Source organism: Lissotriton helveticus, chromosome 1_2 (assembly GCF_964261635.1).
Source record: "Lissotriton helveticus chromosome 1_2, aLisHel1.1, whole genome shotgun sequence".
NCBI classification, from domain to species: Eukaryota; Metazoa; Chordata; class Amphibia; order Caudata; family Salamandridae; genus Lissotriton; species Lissotriton helveticus.
This window is the reverse complement of record NC_136058.1, coordinates 86,276,695-86,293,122: the sequence shown is the minus strand read 5'-3', so window position 1 is coordinate 86,293,122 and position 16,428 is coordinate 86,276,695. Positions and strand designations below refer to the sequence as shown.

Genomic DNA, 16,428 nt, shown 5'->3' with positions numbered 1-16,428 from the left:
ATACCAGAAGGCAGTAACCCATCTGTGAGCACGCAGCATCCCACGCCAATACTATTCAAATACCAGAAAGCAGTAACCCCCCATGAGCACGCCGCATCCCACGCCAACATTATTCAAATACAGAAGGCGGTAACCCATCATTGAGCATGTAGCAACCCAAGTCAACACTATTCAAATAACAGAAGGCAGTAATCCATCTATGAGCCCGCAGCATCCCACACCAACACTATTCAAATACCAGAAGGCAGTAACCCATCCTTGAACACTCAACATCCCACATCAACACTATTCAAATACAAGAAGGCAGTAACCCATCCATGAGCACGCAACATCCCTCACCAATACTATTCAAATACCAGAAAGCAGTAACCCCCCATGAGCACGCCGCATCCCACGCCAACATTATTCAAATACAGAAGGCGGTAACCCATCATTGAGCATGTAGCAACCCAAGTCAACACTATTCAAATAACAGAAGGCAGTAATCCATCTATGAGCCCGCAGCATCCCACACCAACACTATTCAAATACCAGAAGGCAGTAACCCATCCTTGAACACACAGCATTCAAAGCCAACACTATTCAAATAAAAGAAGGCAGTAACCCATCCTTGAGCACACAGCTGCCCATGCCAACACTATTCAAATACCAGAAGGTGGTAACCCATCCATGAGCACGTAGTATCCCAAGTCAACACTATTCAAATACCAGAAGGCAGTAACCCATCTATGAGCCCGCAGCATCCCACACCAACACTATTCAAATACCAGAAGGCAGTAACCCATCTGTGAGCACGCAGCATCCCACGCCAACTCTATTCAAATACCAGAAGGCAGTAACCCATCCTTGAACACTCAACATCCCACATCAACACTATTCAAATACAAGAAGGCAGTAACCCATCCATGAGCACGCAACATCCCTCACCAATACTATTCAAATACCAGAAAGCAGTATCCCCCCATGAGCACGCCGCATCCCACGCCAACATTATTCAAATACAGAAGGCGGTAACCCATCCTTGAGCATGTAGCAACCCAAGTCAACACTATTCAAATAACAGAAGGCAGTAATCCATCTATGAGCCCGCAGCATCCCACACCAACACTATTCAAATACCAGAAGGCAGTAACCCATCCTTGAACACTCAACATCCCACATCAACACTATTCAAATACCAGAAGGCAGTAACCCATCCATGAGCACACAACATCCCTCACCAATACTATTCAAATACCAGAAAGCAGTAACCCACCATGAGCATGCCGCATCCCACGCCAACACTATTCAAATACAGAAGGCGGTAACCCATCCATGAGCACGCTGCATCCCACACCAAAAATATTCAAATAAAAGAAGGCAGTAACCCATCCTTGAGCACGCAGCATCCCACACCAACACTATTCAAATACCAGAATGCAGTAACCCATCAATGAACACGCAGCATCCCACATCAATACTATTCAAATACCAGAAAGCAGTAACCCCCCATGAGCACGCCGCATCCCACGCCAACATTATTCAAATACAGAAGACGGGAACCCATCCTTGAGCATGTAGCAACCCAAGTCAACACTATTCAAATAACAGAAGGCAGTAATCCATCTATGAGCCCGCAGCATCCCACGCGAACACTATTCAAATACAAGAAGGCAATAACCCATCCACAAGCGTATAACATCACATGCCAACACATATGAAACAAAAGTGTTTTCATTAGTTTTTTACTTTAGAAGCAGCCTTTTGAGATGGAAGGTAGGAACACTGATGATAGCAATTACTAATAACCAACTGCAGTAATGTACTGCCCAATAAAGACGGGGAAAATACTGCCTTAAAGCCGAATCCACTGTACCCACTTATTACGTGTGAGAACATTATAGGTAGACTTAAAGACATTACAGCTGACAGTATTTGCATTTAAATCAGTAATCCACAAAGAGTGACAAACTACTGCCCTAAAAGATGGCAAACATTACACAGAGTAAGATAGGCTTGAGATTACCATAAAATGGTGAAACTCTTAACCAGGGGCTGCAGTGTTAAGCATGAGTTATATGTGGTCGTTCAAGAATCAAGTAAGGGCGGAGGGTTCCTTCGGCTGAATTGGCCGTATCCTTTTCCCTGAATTCTAAATATGTTATGGTATTTTTACCAACAGTGGTGAACATGTGCACTCCTGGCGAAATGTATTTCGCTGCTAGATAAGCTGGACAATGTTGGTTCTTCGGGCTGCTTTTGGAACCCTGGTGGTATTTGTAGTCAGCGGTATCTCCCAGTGGCTGTATTGTCACACGCCACACCACCTGAAGGGGCTCATAATTGCAGTACCTATGAGTTTACATCCCCCCTCCAACTTTAATCTGGGTAGAGCAGTAATTTATCACCGGCAGTTTTTTGGGAGGTTTTGAGGCCTCATATGTTTATACCCATTACTGTTGGATTTGTTTTTTTATTGTTTATTAAAGACATACAGCCTGATTCATCATTCTCCCGTTTTGCAAGCCCCTAATAGCGATTCATAACGAATCGCTATTAAGGACTTGCAAAACGGGATTCATGTAGGAATTGCAATAAATATTGCGATTCCTACATGTTCCTTATTTGCGAGTAGCAAATTGCTAATCGCAAATAAGGAATAACTCCCCATGCATTCCTATGGGCCAAAAGGCCCATAGGAATGAATGGGGGGTATTCCTTATTTGCGATTAGCAATTAGCTAATCGCAAATAAGATAGCGATTTAAAGGGTGCCAGGGGTGTCCAAAGGACACCCTGTAGCACCCCTTAAATGCAATTGAAACAGGTGTTGCGCACACACGTGTCCAAAGGACATGTGTGTGTGTAACATGCAACTTAGAAAAATGCTTTTAAAAGCATTTTTCTAAGTTTTCGCTATTTACCACGAGGTTTGATCTCGCGGTAAATAGCGGGCCGAAATTGCGAATTCGCACTTTTTAAATGGATGATGAATTTCATTTAAGGAATCTCAAATAGAGATTCCTTAAATGTAATTCCTCGCAAAATAGCGAAATCGCTATTACCGATTTTTGCATTTGGGATGATGAATCCCAAATGCAAAAATAGCGCTCGCAAAGGGCCAGATTCTCAGAATCTGGCCCTTTGCGAGCCGATTTCGGCTTGATGAATCAGGCTGTTAGACACAGAGTGTGTGCTTGTGTGTGTGTATCTGCGTGCCTGGATTGTATGTGGCCCATTGCTAGGTTTCGTTAACGTGTGGGCGAAGTTCAGCTGTTGTTTCCTCCCAGCTGTTGCAGTCTCATCTCTTTTTGGTGGTAAGTACGTAAACCAAGGCCGTCGTAGGCGACCTCAAACGTAATTAAAATGTGTTTTGCTAAGAAGACCTTAAGTTGTGGGAAGGGTGTTGGCGGGGCGTGTGGGCCAGGATTGTTTGCACTTCTCTTATATAACCTTCTGGATTGTCTCTATCTACGTGCATGCTTGCGTGTTTCACACTTGTGCTGACATCATTAGCCACCAACACAAACCACAAAAGAGCACGTCCATCCCAACCAGCATAGTATGTTGTGTCTTGGGAGGCACAAGTCTGTTACCTCTGCAGCTTTTCCAAGTCTATAACCGCGGCTTTGATTTTAACGTTTCAAGAGTACATCTTTAGTTGTAACAAGAATAAGACAGTAGTGTAATAGTAATACATGTGAAAAGTGTTATATTGGGCTGTGATGAGAGTCAGTTGACTCTGGGCGTTTGTGGCTGAGGTTTAATAAAACATACGCAGAAGATCATCTGTTTCCAGCGTGTTTATTTATCAACTAGAAGACACCACACAAAGCTGTTGTGTTTTACAGTGTTTTTACAGAAGCTTCCCTAGAAGGGTTTAATTCTGGAATTAAGGTTGTAGATTGGCAAGTATTGTGGTTAGTTTTCGAAATTAGCAATTAATTTTGCTCTCATGATAAGGCACTTTTTAAACATTTGAGACGGTATTGCTCCAAAGCATACTGGCTAATCCTCCTTATGCACCAAAAAACGAGGGATTGGGTGCAAAAACACAACCAATATTATGTACAGATTGTATTTGTACTAGGTTATTTCTGCACCCGTTAGTACCAGCAAGCTAGGAATGAGGCCTAAAGAGCTACCTTTTATGCCTGTATTATGGTATACTAAATTGGAACAAATGCATCGTACAGTTGTGATGTTTTGTTTGTGGCTTTTTACCTCTCTCTGTCATTTTTTTTTGCCTCAGTATTAATTTCTGCATCACTCTTAAGGGATAGCAGTGAAGGGGAATTTGTAGATGGTGTCTACTTGCAGTAAATGCAACTGGCAATGCACAGGTTGCTTTGTTTCGACTTAAACACTTTGTAGTGGATGGAAGGTCCCAAAATGCACCACACCAACTTCAGTTTCACTGTCCAGTGTCTGTTCTGGTTTTAGAATGGACTTTCAACCAGTGTTCTTTGGTTCTCTCCAAATGGCCGTTTTCTTGAAAAACTTTGGTTAACAGTTACATTGTAAATGTACTTGCTAAAACAATCATTTATTTACCTCACCTCTAATTAGCAATATAGGCACCGCCAATGGCTCAAATAAAAAAATCTGTGTTTCCAGTGAACGTAATATCTGTGACTGGTGATCCTAAGTTTCTACATGTTTGAGATGATCCAAGCTTCGTATCCAAGTCATCGCTGTATAGAACAAGCCGGAGCACCAGAAGAAGACAGAATCCATAGGGACCTTGAAAGAATAGAGCGGCTGCACTCCGTTTCCCGTTCTTCCCATCCTTCCTTCCAATTCAACTGCTGCAAATTGTTGTTCTCGTCAATTTCTTTCCCAGGAAACAAGGGATTTTCCTGTTGGTCTGTTCTACGTTACTATACCCAATTACAATTTCTAACAATCTCAGCCAGGTGGGAACCAATGTTTCTGACGAACACCTTTGTTCTTTTAAATTGCCTAAAATACATACACCACTACTATGCTATGATGGTTTATACATAACAGAAGATGTTATCCACAGGATCTGGTTTAAGGCCGTACAGCACTTACGCAGCCCTTAGATTTCCCGTAAAAGGCTCTAGGGTTCAGATCGCTAATGAAGTCATTAATGGTACACTCGTTGCTTTGAAGATTAGACATTGCATGATGACAAACCCATGACTTCCTCTAATATTTCATGAGGGGATGTAAACTTTATGTTAATGCTGAAAGCTATTTTCATTAACGAAAGAAGAAGGGCAAATGCATATATGTTAAGCTTTGTATCCCCTTTTGTACTACGGATATTAGCGTAATATGTCTTTAGTTATATGTGATTTATGTGCCGTACTTACGGTCAGGCTATGTCTGTGTTATTTGCGTTTGTAATGATATTGAAGCTTAGTGATCGGGCAAATGAGGCTCATAAATTGATTATATGCTGGTTGAAGAAGGGACTTCTAGCCAACAGTATTACAATACCAGATATTAAGCCTCGTTAGTGAATGATATGTATGGTGGCAGCATGCCAAAAGGGTCCCTGGTACTCGTACTTAAAATGTTACTGTAAGTGATAAAGACGGGTGGATAAAACTTAGCAAAGCTAAAAAGGAAAAAAGTAGCAGCCGAACTGGCTTACACATAAAGATGTTCTCGAAGCTGAACGTGGTACCTTCACACATCGATACTTGGCGGGAGCAATTCTTAACAAATATCAGAAAGGCAAGATATTAGTGTGCGGCAACATTGGCTCACATGTGATGGGCCGCCTGAAAGCCAAATATTGGAGTATTTAGTACCCAACCAGAGGGCAGTGGGGCCCATTTACCCTCATGCATTACACCCCACAGCCCACTCACCTGACCAATGAGAAAAAGGCTAAGACGTTGCGCAGGGTCCAATACAAATGTGGTGTGCCTGCGCCAGACTAATGTGCTTGCGCCAGAGTAGTCGCAGACAGCAATGACTGCTACCTCAGCTAGACTGCACATGGAAATTATCGAAGAAGGGGTTGTACATCTTCTATATTAGAAATTGCTGAAAGCAGTGAATCCCGTACATATATTGTCTGACCTGAGAATGAGACAGAACTTAATTTGAGTTAGTGTTTGCTGGTGGGGCCCACTTTTTAGACGACTGGCACTTATTTTTGATCACCGGCCTTTGATTTAGAACAAGTGAGAGAAAGGGAGCAAAAAGGAGGAGGAGAAAATAGAAAAAACAGTCACATGGGGAGAAAGCAAGGATGAAAAGGGACCTGTAAGAATGAGATATAAGGGCTAGGACAGCACGTCTGTGGAAAAAAGAGGCATGAGGTGAAATAAAGACCGGACAATCTCGTTAGTTAGCAACCATGTTATCTTACCTTAGCTTATCTCATCTAACCTTATCTTATGGAAGATTTGTAGAGCGCACTATCACCTGTGACGGTATCCTGGCGCTGAGCAGGTGTGAGCCTAGTCAAACCCAGGGCCTAGTGGGGCTACCGTAAAAGCCAGGTCTTCAGCTACTTGTGGAATTCAAGAAGTGAGGAGGAGGCCTTTATGTGTAGTGCATCCACATTCCATGCTTTAGAATCGATGTAGGCGAAGTCTCGACCACCATATCTGTTTTTCCGTAACAGTGGGATGTGTGCAAGTAGGAGTCCGGACAAGTGGAGGTGTTTGGAAGGTTTGTGAAGGCAGACAGCTGCGCCGGAGGGCTTCTGCGAAAATGTGGCCCCTACTTATTCTTTTACAAAGTAAGCACTGAAATAAGTATCCACCAACGCAGGGTTTATTTAAGGGGATTTCTACCAACCAGTAGTTAGAAGATGACCTAACATCATGGTTGTGATAATAGTACCCAACCCTTTCATTAGGAAACTGAGGTTTCTGGTTGGTAATCTGTATGGCGGCTATAAAGAACCTTCACCAAGGAAGAGTCCTGTATTTCGATCAGCAAAACATAGTTTCAAAATAATTTATTTTATATCAGTTACACGTGTGTCTATGTTTAATAAGGCAGATGCACGGTTTGCCAACATATGAAAATAAAGCAAACATACATGTACCAGATATTTTCAGGTTTTATTTGTCCTGCACATTTTTGTTATACTTGACACGACGAAGAACATTTTAAAATTGTAATCAAGGAGAGCTGGTGATGAAGAGAGAGAGAAAAAACTAAAGAAGAGAAACAGAGAAAGGTTGAGAGACAAAGCGACTGAGTGAAAATTAGTGTTTGCTTAAGAGGAAAAAAACAAAAATAACAAAGAGAATAAGAGTGAACCAAGTAAGAATGAACGCAGAGACCAGAGAATGACAGACAAGGAAATAATGACAAAGGGCCCTATTCACGAAATAAATTAGTAGTCTTGTAGGAGTCTTTTATGTGCTGTTAAGTGCCTTTTGTAACTAAAATGGGACTAGAATTGCACAATTCATTTAATATTCATGCACAATTAGTACACACGGAAAGGACTGGGCCCTTTTTACTCTTTTACTAATATGGACTGAGACGTTTTGGGGCCGATTCTCAGTGCCACGTAAAAGTACTTAAAGAGTACTGCTGTAGTGCTACTCCCCACACTCAAATGTTCTACTGAATTGACCCGAACGTTTGCTGTACATCGCCTCCTGTGGGTGTATATTCAGGGCACTGGCATTGCACAAGAGACTCTATAATTAAATAATTATACAGAAAATGCAGCTTATTAAAAAAAACAGAGCAACTGCACGTATTGCTTACTTAAGGAATGCATGGGTGATACCTTTGATTCCAGGATTAGCGTGCTATTTCACAATCAGAGGTAGGCGTCCAAGTGTACTGTGCAGACAGACACGTGCGGCAACCACTAATACACAATAGAGTTACTTATTTATGCTAGGGTGCAGCACACGTGAATCTATTCTTTCTCAAAAACCCGCCCGATTCCCAGTAACAAAGAATCATTTACCCTCATTTTGTTCTGAGTGAAGAGAGACAGCGGTAGTGATCACAATTCAATTTTCTGTCAGTTTAATTTGCATAAATATGCGCTTTAATAGTATGTGTCCCTCCAGGTGTGTTACCTGTGTTGAACTGACATGTGTGGGCACAACGTGCTTTTCTCTACCACTCCCTGGAAATTTTGAAAAATGAGCACGTTGACTTCACGTTCAGCCACATTTTCAGGCTGTGATGGAGTTGAAGGCCTTTTGTCAGGCACGGGGCTTTTGACAGGTCTGTGATCCTTTCCAAGAAAATCGGAAAACCTAACAATGGCTAGGTGCACACTTTTATGTTATTAAAGAAAGTGCCGAGAGCATGCTACATCAACATCACGGCGCACCACTGTGCTTTCTCGTTGACATCCAGATTGCAGAAAATGATGCTGTTTTGCTAAGAGCATTTGAGGTCACTTTGGCTCAAGAAGGCCCTATCATATATCTCCCAGAGTCTCACCTTCCCTCTGCCATACCCACCCTAGGAGAGTGCATCACACATTGAGCCAAGTTACTGTAAGGCTTAGTAGGCCAACTCAGCCAGGAAGCTTAAGGCAAATGTATGCCCTTTCTATTTAGCTCAATTTTAAGTGTTTCTTACTACTTGTAAAAAGTAACAGTCCATTTTCTTTTGCCCTCATGCAGGAACATTTGGTCTGCCCACATGACCTCATCAATTATTTGCAAAAACAGTAAATTCATGAAAACAAACATTGAGCACATTTAATACTTCTGTTTCTTCAAGGTGCCTCCTACTTTTAGGGGCACATATCCATGCCACAAGACTAAAAAAGGTAAATTCAATGCATGAACAACAATCCTTGTTATTACTGGGATAGAGTAAAATTGAGATGAAACAACACGGTTTACGGTCTCAAAGATTGCACATTACGATTACTTTACACAGGGAATGAGTTGATTCTAATAGAAGAGCTCTTCAGTGTAATTTGACTTTAATACACACATTTACCCCCTTACCTCTTGTTTTTGGTTAAATGCCTTTTTATAAAAAATAAAAAAAATACACTTGAAAAATGTCAAGGCAGAAACTGCATATGCAGATGTGCAGCGTGTAATCTGCTACTTTTTACCATTGTAGAGGGAGGGGGTGGGCATTTTGTCCCCACTGGAGGCATACAGCCTGATTCATGTACGGGCCGTTTTGCGTGGCCCTAATAGCGAATCATAGCGACTCGCTATTGAGGACACGCAAAACGGCATTCATGTAGGAATTGCTAAATCAATAGCGATTCCTACATGTTCTCTATTTGCGAGTAGCAATTTGCTACTCGCAAAAAAAGGAATAACTCCCCATTCATTCCTATGGGCCAAAAGGCCCATAGGAATGAATGGGGAGTATCCCTCATTTGCGAGTAGCAATTTGCTACTCGCAAATCAGATAGCGATTTTAAGGGTGCCAGGGGTGTCCAAAGGACACCCTGTAGCACCCCTAAAATGCACATTTGAACAGGTGTTGCGCACACACATGTCCAAAGGACATGTGTGTGTGCAACATGCAACTTAGAAAAATGCTTTTAAAAGCATTTTTCTGAATTTTTGCTATTTACCGAGAGGTCTGACCTCTCGGTAAATAGCGGCCCAAAATTGCTAAATCGCAATTTTTTATTGTGTCATGAATAGCATTTGAGGAATCTCTATTAGAGATTCCTTAAATGCCATTCCTCGCAAATATGCGAATTCTTAAATAGCGATTTTTGCATTTGGGATGATGAATACCAAATGCAAAAATCGCACTCGCAAAGGGCCAGATTCTCAGAATCTGGCCCTTTTGCGAGCGCTTTTAGCTACATGAATCAGGCTGTTTGTCTCTTGTGAGCTATGGCCCTTCCCCACACTCAGGTGGTAAGGGCCATTGCTCACACTGTGGTAATAAATAGCATATCACACTCTGCACAACACCTCAATATATACTAAGTAAATGCATTCATGTATGTACATCTATGAAATGAAATGAATCGTACTTGTAAAGCGCACTTATACTCATGAGTGTCTTGGCGCTATACGCATACCGCTGTGGAACCCTTCCTGGCTTTTCCCTGTGAAATGCCCACTCCTGGGCACCCCAAGGTGAAGCCAGGCATCCCAGCACTGTTGGGGCCATTGTGGAGATTAAGCAAGCTATTGCCCAGAGTCGCAGCGTGGGACCCATGGTTAGAATAGGCACCAGGGCGAGAATTATCAGGTCTGAGGAAATTGAGACCGAGACCCGCCGAGGCGGGAATTGAACCCTGGTCCCGGGCCAGACCTCTGCATCAGGGTCTGCCACTCCAACCATTGAGCCACACTTCTCCACATCTATACGTGTACTTTGTAGGTAGACATTTATTTATATTCATATATTTATATGTGTGTGTGCTCCTAATTCATGAATGTCATTAGTAATATATAGCATAGTACACTGCACAACAACTCAATGTATACTATATAAATACACACACGTGCAAATATGCATACATCTATTCATATATACTAAATATATATATATATACACACTCACGTACACGATGTCAATGTTGCAGCTGAAATGTGTTTTAATTTAATTAGATTGACGTACACTGCACGTTGTCCGTTATTCTTTTATACATTAAATTCTTTAAAGAATGAAGTGAAGAAACATGAGGTTTTAGACAGCAAACTTTACTTGTAGATTGAGTGGATTTGCAGATTTAGCACAGTTGTTGTAGTTGGTTACCTCTCTGGGGAGTATCCCTTTCTGCGGATTACATATTTCGCATGTTCCGAAAGCCCGTGAAATCCCATCAAAGGTGGCCCAAAATGTCAAAAGAAACCCCTTTTTAGGTCCGGAAAGTTTTCCCTGCAAATCGTGCTCGTCGTCCAATGATCGCGTCTAGCCATTGGGAGAAGGCGCTGTCACTCACCGTGTATGGGGCCGAGCCGGCCTCGTCTGTCAGATTAATTTAGCAAGTAATTCATTACGTGCGTTTGCACAGACAGCGCTCGGCGATCCGTGAGAGGAGCACAATGTGTATCCCTCCTCAGGGCAAAGCCGACAAACGGCAAAATACTCATGGAAAGGAACAGGGTCTCCACATGGGGCCTGCTGGCACGAGATCAGAAGCAGGCCAGGGACCAAGAGGTGTTCTTTTCATTTGAAGTAGTGAAGATCTGTCTCAAGCCCTCCTGCACCTTCAAATGAAAGCAAACATTTTTTGCAGAAGATTCTTTGTCTAGAGAACCGTAGAATGTAATGCCGGAGTTTTCCCGTAATTGGATGGATGGAGGGACGGTCTTGTGCGGTTGGATGGTGGTGGGGCCCACTGGCAGACTTTTTGGAGGACTGCCACTTATTTTTAACAATCAGACTTTGACTCAAAACAAAAGAGAAAAGGGCAGCCATAGAGTAAAGAAGGAGGACGAGAAAAACGGATGTATGGATAAAGGAGGACAGATGATGGAATGGATGAAAGATGATGGATGATAAATGGATACCAAAGGACAGATGATGGATGGATGGTAGATGGATACAGAAGGACAGATGATGGAATGGATGAAAGATGATGGATGGATGAAAGATGATGGATGGATGAAAGATGATGGATGGATGAAAGATGATGGATGATAAATGGATACCAAAGGACAGATGATGGATGGATGGTAGATGGATACAGAAGGACAGATGATGGAATGGATGAAAGATGATGGATGGGTGAAAGATGATGGATGGATGAAAGATGATGGATGGATGAAAGATGATGGATGATAAATGGATACCAAAGGACAGATGATGGATGGATGGTAGATGGATACAGAAGGACAGATGATGGAATGGATGAAAGATGATGGATGGGTGATAGATGGATACCGAAGGACAGATGATGGGGTGGATGGATGAAAGATGGTGGATTCTATCGATTGCTCTGAAAACTGAATCGCCTGACATATTCTAGATGAAGGACAGTATGTGGGAGTCAGACAGGCCGCTTAAGTTCTTACCCGCCTAAGAAGCGTGTTCCATAGCCACAGTCCTTCGGCTGGGCAGCCTCTGCTTCTAATCAAACAGCAGCTTATGTGGGTGATTTAGGACAGCCTTTTGGTAGAAAAATGCACAGACCATCTAAGGACATCGCGCTGTATGTTTTTCTAGAGGTATTTCACAGCCTTTCTCTGGCTGGGTTGGTGGATGGTACAAGATCCTCCATCCTTAAAATCTAAATTCCGTGATTTTAGAGACAGAGAGAGAGTTCCAGGGTCTCCCTCTATTTGAGAGTCTGTGTGTAGTTTTTACAGAACATGCAAATGGAAAGACTTGTGGGTTGATTCGTTCAAGTGCATATCCCATGTATGCACATGACACATTGCACCTCTTAAATGTGCGGTGACATTCACAGTTCACACCTGCGTGCTTTGGCAGCACCAAGCTGTGAGCATGGGTGCTACATTTGCAAATTGTAGCTAGACCTGGGCACATATAATTGAGGTAGGCGCATACAACTATTCCGATATGCTTTGACTCCTAATAGTTACCTTGGTAGAGAATCTAAACATGTCAGTGGGCTCTTGCTCCTGCTGCCCTAAAAAGGACTGTCAGTGCATTGAAATGCATCTCTACCTCTAAATTAGTAGTAGAAATATAACCATGCACTCTGCTGCTCCTGGCTTACATGAGCAGGGGAGAACTTGGGGCCTGTCTGCTTTATGCATTGCCCAGGCCAGCCCTGTGTCAAGTGTAAATAGTGCAGAGAATGCGCTTGAACAGGCGCGTTGGATACAACTCTACAGTTGACTTTGCCATAAAGAGCCTTCTGTTCTGCAAGGAGAGTCTCTTTCACCCAAGATGGCAGGTTTCGCTTCCCAGTCCTAGGGATAGCCAATGAGGCAACTACACCTTAAATAAAAAATGTTTGTCTTCCATTGATTTCTAAAGACATCAGCTGGCCAAGTAGTCTCCTGGCTTACGCACTGTGTGAATGGTTAAGGAATATAAGCTGCATAAAAAACAAAATCGTGTACTGGCGGATGTGTCACGCATCTAATAACCATCCTTGCATGGCACTGATAACCAAGTCAGACTAAAATGAACCGCGAATTAGAATGATCAATTCTTCCAAACACACTGCTCGTTTCCTTGTTGTCAAGTTTGTTCAAGCCACCAAGAATCTAGGTTTTGGCATGGAAATAAGTTGAGTGCTTTCTTAGAGTGTCCTATGGTGATTAGAAGATAGACACGTAAAGATGATGCTGAAGCCCGTGGGTCTGTGAAAGGTTAACGCGAGAGACACATAAAGACAAAGCTGAAGCACATGTGCGTGCTAGGTCACCACTAGAGACAAGTAAAGATAATGCTGAAGCACATGTGCGTGCTAGGTCACCACTAGAGACAAGTAAAGATAATGCTGAAGCCCATGTGCGTGCTAGGTCACCACTAGAGACAAGTAAAGATAATGCTGAAGCACATGTGCGTGCTAGGTCACCACTAGAGACACGTAAAGACAAAGCTCATAGGTGTGTGCCAGGTCACTTCTAGAGACACATAAAGACAAAGCTGAAGCACATGTGCGTGCTAGGTCACCACTAGAGACAAGTAAAGATAATGCTGAAGCACATGTGCGTGCTAGGTCACCACTAGAGACAAGTAAAGATAATGCTGAAGCACATGTGCGTGCTAGGTCACCACTAGAGACACGTAAAGATAATGCTGAAGCACATGTGCGTGCTAGGTCACCACTAGAGACAAGTAAAGATAATGCTGAAGCACATGTGCGTGCTAGGTCACCACTAGAGACAAGTAAAGATAATGCTGAAGCACATGTGCGTGCTAGGTCACCACTAGAGACAAGTAAAGATAATGCTGAAGCACATGTGCGTGCTAGGTCACCACTAGAGACGCGTAAAGACAAAGCTCATAGGTGTGTGCCAGGTCACTTCTAGAGACACATAAAGACAAAGCTGAAGCACATGTGCGTGCTAGGTCACCACTAGAGACAAGTAAAGATAATGCTGAAGCCCATGTGCGTGCTAGGTCACCACTAGAGACAAGTAAAGATAATGCTGAAGCACATGTGCGTGCTAGGTCACCACTAGAGACACGTAAAGACAAAGCTCATAGGTGTGTGCCAGGTCACTTCTAGAGACACATAAAGACAAAGCTGAAGCACATGTGCGTGCTAGGTCACCACTAGAGACAAGTAAAGATAATGCTGAAGCACATGTGCGTGCTAGGTCACCACTAGAGACAAGTAAAGATAATGCTGAAGCACATGTGCGTGCTAGGTCACCACTAGAGACAAGTAAAGATAATGCTGAAGCACATGTGCGTGCTAGGTCACCACTAGAGACAAGTAAAGATAATGCTGAAGCACATGTGCGTGCTAGGTCACCACTAGAGACAAGTAAAGATAATGCTGAAGCACATGTGCGTGCTAGGTCACCACTAGAGACGCGTAAAGACAAAGCTCATAGGTGTGTGCCAGGTCACTTCTAGAGACACATAAAGACAAAGCTGAAGCACATGTGCGTGCTAGGTCACCACTAGAGACAAGTAAAGATAATGCTGAAGCCCATGTGCGTGCTAGGTCACCACTAGAGACAAGTAAAGATAATGCTGAAGCACATGTGCGTGCTAGGTCACCACTAGAGACACGTAAAGACAAAGCTCATAGGTGTGTGCCAGGTCACTTCTAGAGACACATAAAGACAAAGCTGAAGCACATGTGCGTGCTAGGTCACCACTAGAGACAAGTAAAGATAATGCTGAAGCACATGTGCGTGCTAGGTCACCACTAGAGACAAGTAAAGATAATGCTGAAGCCCATGTGCGTGCTAGGTCACCACTAGAGACAAGTAAAGATAATGCTGAAGCACATGTGCGTGCTAGGTCACCACTAGAGACACGTAAAGACAAAGCTCATAGGTGTGTGCCAGGTCACTTCTAGAGACACATAAAGACAAAGCTGAAGCACATGTGCGTGCTAGGTCACCACTAGAGACAAGTAAAGATAATGCTGAAGCACATGTGCGTGCTAGGTCACCACTAGAGACAAGTAAAGATAATGCTGAAGCACATGTGCGTGCTAGGTCACCACTAGAGACAAGTAAAGATAATGCTGAAGCACATGTGCGTGCTAGGTCACCACTAGAGACACGTAAAGACAAAGCTCATAGGTGTGTGCCAGGTCACTTCTAGAGACGCATAAAGACAAAGCTCACAGGTGTGTGCCAGGTCACTACTAGAGACACGTAAAGACAGCGCTGAAGCGTAGGTGCGTGCTAGGTCCCTGCTAGAAGAATATGAAGACACAGATGACCTCCACTCACATGTGCTAGGTCACCACTGGGAGAACATAAAGATTACGATGACGCCCTTAGGTTTCAGCATGAACTGTGTGCGTTTTAGGCACAATAGACATGAGGATGTAGTTCATGCTAAAAAAGCACCAACACCAAAAGTGCCAGAAATAGCATCCGCGCGCTTTACAGCTGCGTTGTTCCCATGCACTTGTGCACATTTTTTGCTTCAACGTGGTGTAATTACTTCAGTGTGGCATAACAGCGTGATCTCGGGCATTTCATGTAACAAGCGTAATACGGTATTACTGAAATAACATGAAACTATGCAAGTTTAACTCGTATTTCATCCTGGGCCTACACAATATTATTTTGACCACCACATGAGCTGTCTTGATATTCAAGTGTCAAGACAGACGCCCGTGTTCCGAGGCAGGACAACAAGGCAGAAACAGTGTTTTTGAACCATGGGCAGGTTCTGTAATGGCCCCTACCTGTAGTGTTCCATTCTAAAGGACAGAGTGCGTTGATGGCTGCGGTGAAGGGGATCAGAAAGAGCTGTGATTCAGCAGGGGAGGGGAAGGCAACCCTCTGCTGCCTGTGGCAGCGTTCGCCAGGACCCCTCACCTCGCAGGCAGGAGAGTGCCTACGTGCCAGGGGTGTGCAATGACTGAGGGATGCCGCGGCTGAGTGCTGAGTGATCTGATTCGAAGGGAAGCCCCACAGAAGAGGCAGCAGCATGCCAGGCCGTCACGTGCCGCTGTTGCCATGGCGCTGCGGGATCCCTTCCATTGGCTGCACTTGAACTCCCTGCTATAGGTTCGGCGGGATGTTACACTGCAGTGGCAGGATTCCCAGCGCCCGGGCATCTTTTCCAATCCAGGCACAGAAAGAGAACTGATGTCATCCCCAGCAAGCAGCACTTGCATTATTCAGGGCTGGCTGGAGCAGGCACAGCGCAGCCTCGGAGAATAAACACGTGTGTGTTGTGTGTGCGTGCTTACATGTGCAGCCTTCTGTGTCTGCGTTCGTCTAAGACGTGTTAATGACACATGAGCATTCATTGGTGCGTGTGTACATATGTTCGGCATCGGGTGCTGCTGTGTGTTGTGTGAATGCTGTGTCTGCCTAGCCCTAGGTGACCATCGTCCGGCGTGTGCTGTTTGTGTGCCTATATGTGTTATGCGTGTACCTCTATGTGCTCGTGAGTGAAGTGTTCACCTCCTCGTTAAGAT

At 43.7% G+C, this 16,428-nt stretch overlaps 1 protein-coding gene across 2 annotated transcripts in view; it reads left to right on the top strand.

The window, feature by feature from the left end:
- PDE4B (phosphodiesterase 4B) overlaps nt 1-16,428 on the top strand; it is a 714,464-nt gene that overhangs the window by 672,305 nt on the left and 25,731 nt on the right. The window lies entirely within an intron of this gene.